Source organism: Lissotriton vulgaris, chromosome 6, assembly GCF_964263255.1.
Source record: "Lissotriton vulgaris chromosome 6, aLisVul1.2, whole genome shotgun sequence".
Taxonomy (NCBI): Eukaryota; Metazoa; Chordata; class Amphibia; order Caudata; family Salamandridae; genus Lissotriton; species Lissotriton vulgaris.
This window is the reverse complement of record NC_141694.1, coordinates 360,282,532-360,296,537: the sequence shown is the minus strand read 5'-3', so window position 1 is coordinate 360,296,537 and position 14,006 is coordinate 360,282,532. Positions and strand designations below refer to the sequence as shown.

At 41.1% G+C, this 14,006-nt stretch overlaps 1 protein-coding gene across 1 annotated transcript in view; it reads left to right on the top strand.

The window, feature by feature from the left end:
- ALLC (allantoicase) overlaps window positions 1–14,006 on the top strand; it is a 798,769-nt gene that overhangs the window by 155,321 nt on the left and 629,442 nt on the right. The gene's annotated exons all lie outside the window — the stretch shown is intronic.

The following is a 14,006-nucleotide window of genomic DNA, read 5'->3' as shown; positions in this document are numbered from 1 at the left end:
CTAGTGTATGTGACAATGAAACTAGATTGATCATTGGTTATAGTAACCAGCACAGAGCAATTGAAAAAATAATCAGAGGCAATTGGCCTGATTTCAACGGATCCTGTGCTGGGCACTATTCTGCCTAAACATCCTAGCATCACATACAGAAGAGCAAAAGCAATGAAAGATAGCCTGGTATCAAGTAGCCCAGAAGTTGTAACTGGCACCTGGTTAGACGACAGCAAAGGGTTCATACGATGTTCTAGCTGCAAAGCATGCAAGCATGGTGTGAGTAAAACCGAGGTAGTTAAACCTTTATCTCCCACACCCATTAAGATCCAACAAAAACTTAGCTGCAAAACAGAATTTGCGGTCTATGTTTTAGAATGCCCATGCGGGCTTCGGTATGTAGGCAGTACTCGACCTCAGGTCCATAAGCGTATATTACAACATCTTCGTGCAATTGCACATGCTGATCCTACATACCCAGTAGCCAGGCACTTTGAAATAGCACACGATAAAGATGCATCAACGTTGCGCTATTTTGTTATAGATTGCATCCCCCCTCAAAGGAGAGGTGGTGACAGGGAGGCCCAACTCAGGAAGCTGGAGACTCGCTATATTATCTCCCTTGACACTAAGACACCTCAGGGTCTCAATATGGGAGAGGATTGTTATACACATCTATAACTTGTACATACCCATGCTGCTGTTATCTTCCAGTCTAACCTGAACCAATACCATGTGTCCTGTAACTTGAAATCTAATACAGAGAAGGTATTATGGCTATTACCTTACACGAACCCTGGACCTTCACACTGTTTGACCAATGATTTTAACGTATCACTTAAAAAATTAATGAATTAACATTACTTTTTGCACAATTCACTTTACAGTAGCACTTTTTTTGTCATCAAGTCATGTGATATGTTTGTAATAACTGTGTTGCACAATTGATTATCAGGCGGTTAACATTTTATCATGTAGTATCCCACATGGGCAATATTCCTACATGCATTATCCGATCATTTGTTACTTTGGTACAGTACGAATTGTGACTTGTACTATAGATACAGCAGTACTTGTTAACAAATAATGGTGATAATGATTTTTCCCGACAAGTACATAATTAGCATGGCGACAGTTTTAAATTGTAATATGAACAGTTAAAACTTCTTATAGGCTTTTAAATGTTTTTAAACTTTTTGTACTATCAATAAGTTTATTTATTTATTTATTTATTAGCCATGCCATGAATTCCAACTTTGTAAATCTAATGATTGTTGATATTTGCCTTTGTGCGACTTATGCATTCATGCAGTTATTGTACAACTATATTGTATTACATCTGAAAGTAGAGTATGTCTTCGCTTTCTATCACATGTGATGACCTGTATTGCACTTTAAAAGGGGTGGTCATCCCCCGTGACGTTTGTCATGTGATCAAGGCTATCTCTAGCCGAAACGCGTCATGGTGGATTGGTGCTGGGCTGAAACTTAAACAAATTCATTTGCACCACGTTTGGGTCTTGCCTGTTCCTGACTGACAGTGTGGCTGACTGCGCTGCGCTGCGCCGTACTGGGAACTACACGTACCTCATATATATATATATATATATATATATATATATATATATATATATATATATATATATATATATATATATATATATATATATATATATAATAAAGAAATGTAATTTTAAAATACTTTATGGTTTACATGGTTTATATAAAATAATAAAGTTTCACAAAAAAAACCTTTTCGATTGTTTTCTTAACTGCTGTGTGACTCTTTCTTGTTCTTATTACTGTTATTTGTTGGTATCCACCATGGTGTTACATTTTAGAGCACTTATCGCAGGAATACTATTGATTTCTCCAGTTTGCACCAACTTCTAAATACTGTATTAAATTTATCTCTACTTTAGTTGCATTAAAGTGCTAATAATGAAATGCAGAGTAGCCGTTCCCGTGCAAAAAGACACAAGGTGCACCTTTGCGATTTATTCGGAATACTAAAATCCTGTATTGAATTTCACTGAAGTAGTGCCTTCACTTACAGTGTACACACAAAATCAATGACAAAATCTCATTGTATTTATATTGATTGGGAATAGTACGTCAGGTGCTGGATCTTGACGGGATACACTGCCCAGTCCGTATATTCTTCTGCACATGAAGAAATGACATCACAACTTTCACAACTGCAATGCAAAATTAATTCCAGCGATAACCCACGTTACCACTAAGAATTGTACACCTGCTTTCTGCTAGTGTTGAGCAGGACGACTACCTGCAGCATGAAAGGAAACACAGTGAAGAGATACACCAAAACACCTACAGGTGCCATAGAGTCAATGATCACGATACAGGCATACCCATGAGGCCCACAAGACTCATCCCACAACCCCAGGACCACCAACACCCCCCAAACCCGCAGCTGAGCAAGTGTGTCCATGTAGTCATTGTGTTAGCATGATAAGCAAATGCCCTGCAGCAGTGTGCTGTCTTCAGCAAATGTTACCATATCACCTCAGCGTTAGCAGAGACTCTGGACATGTAGCTACGCACGCATCCTCCTGCAAGCACAACACACGTGTGCTGGTCCGACCTACACAGGTCGGCTCAGGGGTGTGCCTATCCGGCAAGTGAAACAAGATGTCTCGAACATGTCCATGTGAAGGAAGTGTGGTAAGTTTGTCCCTGTGTTCTGGTGTGGCCTGCCTCAAGGGCCTCAGCAAACAATGTTGTAAAATGGCATACACCACCACCAAACAGCACTTTCATGGTGTAGTTCGAATGCTGCAGGAAATGCCGAAATACACATTACAATGCTGTGCCGTACGAGTGCACGGGATAAAACAGCGCACCGTACAAAATTCTGGGGGCTCGAGGAAAGGGGGAGCAGCTGTTTTGCAACGTAACACACAGTGAACCCGCCCATGTGCCACATGCTGGGCATCTCATCCATGATGACCACGGTCGCACACATCTCACAACACCCACGATCGGCCTTTGTACACATCCTATATGAATGCAGTGTGGTTTTCACTTCTATGCTCGTTCAGTGGTGTGATGTCGCTGGGTTGTGTGACTTATGCTCCTTGTTGGTGTGTTTCATTTTTGCCATTGTTTGTCTATACTTGTGCTGTACTTGACTGTACATGTGTGTAATTGTGCCCATCTCCCCCCGTTACCCCCACTCCCTGCTTCTTCCTCTTCCTGGTGCTGTTGTTTCTATAATTTTGCTTTTCCACACATAAATACATATAAAGAACAAATTAGAATAGTTGCTTAATTCTTTTAGGTTTCAAAACTTCGGCTTATGACTGTATTTCTAATTTTCCATATAAACAGTTTTTTAAATATTCAAGTACACATAGAAGTCAGAAATGCTACGTATTCTATCAACACACTTTCTAGAACATTCTACAACACGTGGAGGTTAAAAGTTCATCAGTTTTTTTAAACGTAACCATATTTTATTGCAACATTTTCTCGAACATTTAATGGCACGTGCAGGTTAAAAGTTCACGATTGTTTTAAGTTTGAACACTGCATTCCAAATGCAAGTAGCAGGTGTGGTTGAGTTGAGCACATTTTATCCTATAACATGTACCCCACGTTCAAACTGCTTTTTCTTAACCAATCACAAAGATGCTTTTCCACAAAACAAATGTGCACCCTACTTTAAAAAAACAAGGCTTTTCATCTCCCAATCAGGTACTGTTTTGTATGTGAAAAGAAACTAGTTCCCCATCTTTAAACATATCTCTTATTCTACGAAGGAACTGCATGAGCTAAAGACATCTTTCCATACCTTCCAGACAAACCTTCAAAATGCTAGTGTGGATCGTAGGACATAGCTATGTTTTCTGGTGCAAGAGGTATGCAGAACAGAGACGTATTGACTTAGACCTCGGTTTACAAAATGTGGACATTAAATGGTTTGCACAGAGAGGATTGAAGTGGCACCAATTGTTGCCTTTGGCTAAAACCTGTTTGCATCTCCAACACCCTGACCTCATCATTATGCACTGTGGTGGAAACGACTTAGGCACATTAATAGGCACATTGACTGGACTAGGTTTGGAAATGCTTATGAAGGACACCTTTGGACAATTGATGTTACTTTTGCCTCAAAATGTCTTTGTATATTCCAATATATGCCAAAGACAGAAGTGGAAATGGTCCAAACAATTTTGTCCTCAGATTGGAAAATCTCGTAAGAAAGTCAACAAAAGCTGTGTCTGCATACCTCAGAGACCACAAAATGGGGTCCATCTAAACAACAACATACGTTTTGATATGGCGAATATCTACAGAAGTGATGGAGTACACTTCACAGATTAGGGAAACCGAGTTTTCCTGAATAACTTGAAGCTGTACATCCACACTTATATGTAGCTCCAACTAATGAACACAAGGGTTCTTTTTAGAGCCAACCTATAACTTACAACTTAGGCCTGCTATTTTAAGGCCAGATAACGGCAACTCCTGGACCCTCGCCAAAATGTATTTTCCACACAGCTGTGGCGCAGCTGCCAGAACTTCTCACTTTGCAGCACAGATCTCTCGCTTTGATCGCCGGCTCTACTCACCCATATGGGTGAGTAGTTTGCGCTTTACAAATACTGTATTGATTTACCTTCGCACTCCCTATACAACAACACCTAAGTACCATATACAAGTTGCACAGGTGTGGCACAGCGCCCAGAGCACATGACTTCACAGCATAGCAGACACAGTTTAGGCTCACGGTTTCATCCCCTAGTCCAACAGCAGCTCAATTTAACAGTGTAACACTCTAGGCAATACCTTACTTCATTTCCATACCCCGCTCTTTCAGACAATAGGGGTCAGTAGTTCAACAGCTTTACCCCAAGTCCGTCAGCAGCTCAGCTTACAACCCCAGCGCCATCAGACCCATAGGAGTGAGTAGTAAGCCCTCCACAAATACTGAATTGATTTGACACGTGCAAATTTTGCTTTGCACTCTCTCTATAACACCACCTAAGCACCATACACAAGCTACAATGTTAGAAACAAAAGTTCATCCAAGTAGCTATAACTACATGCTCACACTACTTGGACAGGTATGGCACAGTGCCTAGAGTACATAACATCACTGCATATGACACACAGTTTGGGCTCACACTTTCATCCCCGAGTCAGGCAGCAGCTCAGCTTAGCAGCATGAGACTCTAGACAGTACCTCACATATATTCTGTACCCCAGGACTTTCAGATCAGTACGAGTCAGTAGTTCATCCTACTAGATATAAACACATGCTGACACTACTTCCACAGGTGTACTGCAGCAGCCACATCACATGACTTCACAGCATAACACACACAATTTGGGCTCGCGCTTTAATCCCCGAGTCCCGTACCAGCTCACCTTAGCAGCATCACACTCTAGGCAATACCTCACTTAATTTCCGTAGCCCAGCACTTTCAGACCAGTAGGTATGGGTAGTTCGCTTTACACCCCCTGTATAGCACACCCTAAACACCCCACAGAGGTTGCAGTGCTCCTACCCTCCTCTTTCCTACGTTTTTCGCCCTTTTTCCCCTTACTCGCTTCAATGGAATCACAACACTTCCTAGTTCCATGAGACTCTAGACAATACCTCACATATTTTCCGTACCACAGGACTTTCAGACCAGTACACGTCAGTAGTTCATCCTAGTAGGTATAAACACATGCTGACACTACTTCCACAGCTGTACTGCAGCGGCCAGGGCACATGACTTCACAGTATAAGACACACAGTTTGGGCTCACGCTTTAATCCCCAAGTCCCGCACCAGCTCACCTTAGCAGCATCACACTCTAGGCAATACCGCAATTAATTTCCGTAGCCCAGCACTTTCACACCGGTAGGGGTGAATTCTTCGCTTCGCACCCCCTCTATAGCACACCCTAAACACCCCACAGAGCTTACAGTGCTCCTACCCTCCTCTTTCTCTCTTTTTTCCCCTTACTCGCTTCAATGGAATCACAAAATGGCGGCCAACACTTACTAGTTACAACCGCTAGCACCGCTCGCAGCCAATCAGCAGCAAGCCTGTGCTCGTAACGCCTCAGCCAATCAGATGGCAGAATTCCCAAATATTGATATCTGTAAATTTTGATATTTCTCAAAAACTACTGAACGGATGTACACCAAATAAACATAAGCGTGCTTTCTAGACCAAGACCTTTCTCCCTGCCAAATTTGGGGTAATTCAGTTCACCCGTTCGACCTGTAGCCTTGTCTAAATTTTCCTATGGAAAATAACATGGAGAAAACATGTTTTGGGACCCCCCTTTTTTCTCGCCCCCCCGTGACGAATCTTCCCCAATTTTACAACATTGGAGCTGATACGAACAAAGAATTTGTTTTGAGAATTTCATGAAAATTCATCAAATGACGGCAAAGTTATAAGCAAAATAAAAAATGCTCTTCCTGTGGAAACTCGGTCCTAACTACAACTACCTACTGGCGACCGCCAGAAGGTAATATATATATATATATATATATATATATATATATATATATATATATATATATATATATATATATATATATATATATATATATATATATATTACAACACACTCCTAGAAATCGGCTCCAGGATAAAAACGGCCAGCACTCCAGTGTCGGTGTTCTTAGTTTATTTTATTTCCAAACCCCCCAGCACCCTCGACAGACGCGTTTCGCACAAGGCTTCGTCAGTGTCATCTGTGTTCAAACCTACTTGCCATATTTAAACCATCCGCCCTTTTGACAGTCATAGACATCAACAATGGTGTTACACACATATTCGTGGTGGCCATCTTATAGTATGTACATATATACATAGTTATTTACATGGTTTACGCTTGGCGGTTAATAAAAAAGTGCTCAGTGCAAATGAATTAAAGTGAAGTTTGACATTTGACAAAAGTATATGTTTTCAGAGACTGTCACCTATAGACATAAATTTAACAATTTAGTGCTGAGAGCAGTGTTTCAGCAGCTCTATCGTAGCTGTTCATAAGGGGGTGTATCCCCTGAGGTGTTCTAATAGCATTATGCAGATTGTGATTTCCCATGTGGTGTGTTGTTAAACCCACAATGTCTGGTTATTGAACATCTTTACGGTTGTGCAGGGGTGTATCCCCAAGTTCAAACATGATTAAGATGTGTACCTATTATCTACACAATTTACAAGTATACAGTGTACCAATGTTGTGGGCCCATGTCAGCACAATATACATATTTACATCATATTTACATATTTTCTAGAAGAATATATTCTTCCGCTGAACTTCTGGGTTCCTATTTGGTATCATATTAACTTGCAATTGTGCCACAGTTAAACCTGACCTGATGTTCTTGTATCTGCATTGCAATACTCACACTGCTCTCATTGATCAATATGAAGGGAAATTGTATTTACAAGCCAAACAGCATAATGTTCACATATTTACAAAGAATACTTCTGTGTTCTAATTGCAGATATATCCTCTTCTTACAGATCCCAGGTTGTTTTATAAATGCACCCACATTTCAGCATCATTATTCAGACCCCATGGTGTCATAGTTTTAAGGTCTAAAATATAACGGGATTCCAGTATCCTTAGGGATTTTTCTCTGTCCCCCCCTCGTTCTTTCTTTGGGACCTGGTCTATGCAATAGTATGATAGTAAATCCCTATTGCTGTTGTGGTGTTCGGCAAAGTGACGGGCTATCGGATAGGTCTTGTCCCTGTTCACGATAGCCCTCATATGCTCTAAAATTCTAATTTTTGCCGGTTTTATGGTGCTCCCTATGTAACGTTTGTTACAAGGGCAGACCAGGCAGTAGACTGTAAAGTCTGAATTACAGTTAAGATGTTTAGTGATTTTTCTGCTAGATCCTCCTTCACCTGTTCTGCAAGGGTACTCTTTAACTTTTTTGCTGAATTTACAAGCTTTGCACTGTAGGCAAGGGAAAAAGCCAACTATCTTGTTCTTCGTTTGATTGGCCTTATTAGGGGAGTAGTGGCTATGAACCAAGTGGTCCGACAGAGACTGGCACCTCCTATACGTTATCATAGGTCTATCTGATAATGTTTTCTTCAAGATGGTGTCAGTTCTTAAGATGTGCCAGTTTCTTTTAAATGCTTGGACCAGTTCTCCAGATTGATTATTGAATGTTGTAATCATTCTGACCTGCTCGTTATCCTTTTTCGACTCTTTCACAATCAGAAGGTCCCTTCTGTCGACAGTATCTGCCTTAACTTGGGCTTGTTCTAAGATGTTTCTAGAATAGCCTCTTGCTTGGAATCTGTCACTCGCGTCTTCCTGAGCTTTCTTGAAATCCTCAGATCCAGAGCAATTGCGTTTGAGTCTCAGGTACTCACCATACGGTACATTTTTTACTAGACTTCTAGGATGGTGGCTGGCAGCGTGTAGTACTGCGTTGCCAGCCGTTGGTTTTCTATAAAGTCTAGTGTGGAGCTGGTCGTTAATCACAAAGACCTCTAGGTCCAGATAGCATACAGACTCGTTGCTTATCGTACTGGTGAACTTGAGATTAAGTTCATTGTCATTTAGAGCCGAGACATACTCCTCAGCCGAGGCCCTGTCTCCCCTCCAGATGACAAACAGGTCATCAATGTACCTGGTCCACATCAATATGTGTTCATTCCATCTTTCATTTCTCCCACCCCATGCCTCGTGCTTCTCCCTCCAGCCTACGAAGAGATTCGCGTAGCTGGGGGAGAAGCACGAACCCATTGAGGTCCCTCTGATCTGCTTGTAAATTTGGCCTGCAAAAAGAAAGTAGTTATGAAACAAACAGAATCTTATCATGCTAAGAATCATCTCACTATGGGCCTGGTATTTCGGTTGTTTCTGTTCCAAAAACCATTTTGTGGCATAGATTCCCTGTTCATGATCTATGCATGTATATAAATTCATGACATCCATAGTGATAAGTAGCATGTCTTTGTCCCAAGAAATACTGTCCATGATGCGGAGAAAGTCCTGTGTGTCCCTAACATATGAGGGCAGGTCTTTGACAATAGGTGCTAGAAAGATGTCAATGAAGCGTGACGTGTTTTCTAGGAGACTCCCGATTGCCGAGACAATCGGTCTCCCTGGTGGTCTTTTGGCATTTTTGTGAATCTTGGGTAAATGATAAAAGGTGGGCAGCATGGGGGAGTCACATTGTAGGAAGGCAAGTTCATCTTGGCTGATCATACCCTCTTCCTTCCAATGTTTAAGTAAATTCTCATACACAGTTATGCTCTTAACATACTCTTCTCTTCTTACTGTGATGTAGCACTCTTTGTCACTTAACTGCCTGAGTGCCTCCTGCTCATAATGTTCTTTCGAGAAGATGACAATGTTCCCGCCCTTATCTGAGGGCTTAATCTCAATTGTGTTGTCGCCTCTTAGAGATTTTAAAGCCACCCATTCTTTTCTGGAGATATTCGAGATCTTCATGTTAATTTTCTTATTTGCCATTCTCTCCAGATCTGCTGTCACTGCTTCATTGAACACGTCTATTGCATCATGTGATGAATTTGGTAGTTTCCTAGACTTCAATTTTAAATTGCTCGGATCTCTGACTTGTTGTAAGGGAAGTGAAGTTTCTTGGTCTGTGTGTTGTAAGTCTTGTGTTGGTGTTGTCAGGACTTCCAAGAGATCATCTTCATCTGTCCCGATTATATTGCCTGATTCTCCTGGGGCTGTTTTATTCGGGGTTTGCATGAAGATTTTCTTGAACTTCAACTTCCTTATGTATTTAAACAGGTCGATTTTGGCATCTACTAAATTGAATTCACTGGTCGGACAAAAACGGAGTCCTTTCTTCAAGACTTTTATTTCGTCAGTGGTTAGAATCCTTTTCGAGAGGTTGATAACGTTATTGTCTTCCTTGGTGGTTATTGCTTTTTGCGATTGGAGGCACTGCGTGTTACCATTGGGGTTATGTTGTTCTGTGAACCTCCCCTTGTGCCTCTTCCCCCGCCGCGTCCTCCTCTTTGTTTTTGTTGTGGGGGTGACTTCTTAATTGCGGTCTTTGGCGGGTCTCCTTCATCACCTGGTACTCGTCGAAAAAAGGCTCCTCTGCTTCATTTTCCTTTGTTCTTGAAGCTTGGTTTTGTTCACCATCTGAATTTTGTAGTTCCGACTCCTCAGTGTCCAATTCTGTTGGCTGTGTGGTTCCCTGAGCCAATCTCTTCCGTGTGGCGTCAAATTTCCGTGCGAAAGTCAGGATTCTACCTGAGGCATAATCTTGCTCATCCCTCTGGAACTTTGTTTGTTTCCTTTTTCGTATTCCCAATTCATAATCTTTGATCCTTTTCACCATGGCACTACGGAGTTCTTCACAGGTTTTTGTGTCTTTATCTTTTGCAATCTCCGCTTCGAGGTCAGCTATGTCTTTCAGGCACTTCTCCCGGTCGCTCCATGCATATTTTACTAGCAACCTTACCATCCCCTTGGAGGACTCTGCAGTATGTTCTGCCCAATCTTTCAGGAGGGCAGGGTCCGGATTCTCATAGGAGGGGATCGTATAGATGCGCAAACCTCGAGGGACTCTGTTGCATTCAAGATACTTCTCAAGGGAGGTTACCTCCCACCATTTTCTGACTTCACGTTCCTGAAGCCGCTCTAAAAAAAAAAAATATATATATATATATATAGTGGTTTCTCTACTACAGATCCATCTTTTTTGGTTCAATTACATTGTTGGCCTTCTTGCATTCTGAGCATTCTGGTTTCAGATTGCCTTGTTATATAAAAAAGAGACATAGAACCCATTCATATTGGATTTTATCCAATTGTTTACATTTATGCAATTTTTGCACAGAATGGCACTTTGACACTTTATAATGCTGATAATACAAATTGCGCATTGCACTTGCACTTTATCAGGATGTTTACTTGCATATTTGCACGAGATTGCGTAGTTTGCACAGTGTATGGGTTTTATTTAAATGAATTATTCAGTTTCTCTTTAAATGTATGTGAACAAGGCTCTCTTCGCTTGGGTCTGCTTGCATTATAAGCAATTATTTTATTTGCGTCTAATTGTATTTACTTTGTCGCATTTATTGGCCATTGTATATATTGTTATAAATAATGAATTTTAACTAACTCATTCTTTATATATTATGGATTTTAACCATCTAATGTAGTAGAGATCAATTGTTAACATGTATGTTTGGAAAACAGACTTTGTAGTGCTTACAATGGAGTATGTCCTTTCTTTCCATGATCACATGGTGTAGTGTTTGAAAAAAAGAAAAAAATGCTAATGGAAAAAAAATGTTAATTGACACATCGAAAAAAACTGTGAAGCTCTGGGTACTTAAATGTGAATGCCGCACTAACTGACTGTCTGTGAGCAAGGGCGGATGCCCGAAACGCGTCAGATTTTGTTGTACTAGACTTTAATAAACCCTGTGCCTTCATTTACGTTTTGGATTCGTGTGGTCTTTCTGGGTCGATGAAATGCGGAGCCCTGAAATACTGCTGTTGCTGTATATATATATATATATACACATCGGTATTATTTTGCATCATGCGAGATAGCCGGATGGCTTACACTGGTATGGTGGTATGAAGGAAATGCGGGATTCCTGAATAAGGCCAGGGCTAGGGGGACACTCCGTCTGGAATTGCATAGGATTTGTGTACCTGTGACACTTGTTAAATACGGCTAACTGTAGTTTACAAGAGCATACATTTTCGGCACTGCATATACCTGAATAAACTATGTCATCTGTTCGTGGCTGCTGCCATGCCTATACTGTACTTGCTAAATAGAAATGGTTGAACTAAATGTATCTAAAATGCAATTAAACACAGTTGTAAAAAGATAAACCTCATTGCTTGTTAAAAAATGTCAATGTTTTCTTTTTCTGGATATCTAATTACTTATTTCCCTATTTAACCATTAGATTGAATCCACTATTCTGGTTTACAAAGTAATATTCTGTGGAAAAACCTCTGTTCTGTTTTTTCCTTTATACGTTTTTGGGTTGTAATCCGATTTCATGCACATAAACATTTTAAATAAAAGAAAATCTGCAAAACGGGTCTCTTATCTGTAGGAGTAAATATAATGTGCTGGTGCCACTGCCCAGTAATCCTGAGTCTGTGACTATGGATTGTTTAATTTTTGCCGGAAAGTCAGTGTTTTGCAGAGACATGTTCTACTTGTATTCACAAAATCTTTGGAAACAACCATAAGTCTTCACTATAATTTAAGAGTTATATAGCAAAAAATATTGCGTTGTTTCTCAAATTTAATACAAACATGCATCGTTATAGAATCAACTAGTTCTAACCGACCTCTAATTAGCAGCATCTTACTATTACAGAATTTTGGGCCTTAGTCAGAGTCTGTTGAATGGACAGCCTCACAATTCGGCCAGCAAATCCTCCAGCAGGGCTTCTCATTGAATCGTACTTCCTCCAATGCTCTCCTCTCCCTCACAGGGCACACTGGTCTTGGCAAGCAGGCAGGTGATGGTGCTACAGGCTCTAGGACAGGTGCTCTTGGTGTCCTGAGTGATGTTCCCCTAACCAGCGGGGAGAGTTACAGGCCTGTGTCTCCAGTCATGGTCTCAGGCGGAAGTCTTGCAGAGCTTGTCCTTATCACACATCCCATCTGGCTGCTGATCAATTTTTGTGGACTCAACCTCTCCTTCTTATGGACCTTTTACAGACACCAAATGTAATTTAGGGTCTGGTTCTTTGTAGTTTTATGTTGGGGTTCTGACTCTTTTGGACCTTTTACAGACACCAAATCTAATTTAGGGTCTGGTTCTTTGTGGTTTTATGTTGGGGTTCTGACTCTTTTAAAGTGGACTCTGCTCCTTTTCATCTTCCTTCATGAACCAAGTCTGTCACAGCAGACATGACTCCAAGCTGATTGTCCACAACATAGTTCATGGGTATGAACAGAGTTCACATCTAAATGTCAGTCACAGTGATATGTGCATCAAACAGGTAATTCCAGAATCCCAGTCCTACTCTTTATGATTCTCTTATAAGTCCCATCTCCCAGTTCGAGCCTTCACTGTACTCTATCACTGAATCAAAGAACTGTCTTTTGAGATGTAAAGGGAGTCTCTTCCTTCCCTTCAGTGTGTGTGCTCACATGAATGCAACAATCCACAAATCTGTCTGGAGGGATTCCTTTCCTCCTCATATCTTCAACAGGCAGGCCTTGGCTTCCCAAAAAGAAGTTGGGGTCCTCTATACCATATATCGTTTCAGAAGCATTTACTCAGTGTATACTCTCAGCCCATTTACTTTTCAGCACTAATACCTCTATGCATTGTACCCTTACATGTTCCCATGTACCAAGCACACACACTCAGTCTGTGCTCACTGTTTAGCACTGAATCTTTCTTATCTTTAACCAGGGTGTGTTATTTCAACACACGCACTGCCAGCTCACACACTCATTATGTGCACGCTGCACATCTCTTTACTATCCATGCATTGTACTTCAAGCGAGGACACACATAAACCTAGCACTTGTTTTATCCACACATGCTTTGCATTACACAATGTCTCTCATGTAATGTATTTCTCTCAGGCATACATACTCCCATGACATGTACAAACCACACAGGCACTGCACAGTTCTGCTTCATCATTGTATGGTACCCTTCCCAGGCACACATAAAATCAATGCAGAGTCGCTATTCCTGTGCTGCTCAGCACTCCACATCTACTTGATGTAGGCAAAGGGTGAGTTAATCACCCAGCAGCAGAACTTTTAAAACAGTGAGTGACATTGTCGACCTGTGACATTGGGTAAAAAGGTCCTGTTCACTACTACTGATCACTACATGGTATGCTTTCACCACCACACTTGTGTTACTTAACTCTTAGTGAATACAGTCGCCCTCCACCACCATGAGGGTAGCGCGTCGGGCACCCTTATGGTCCCATCAATCCGTGAGACAGACCTATGTCATGGCACACACAAATGATCTCTGTTAGCCTATGACATCCCAACATCATTATTGTTGTTCATGTAGC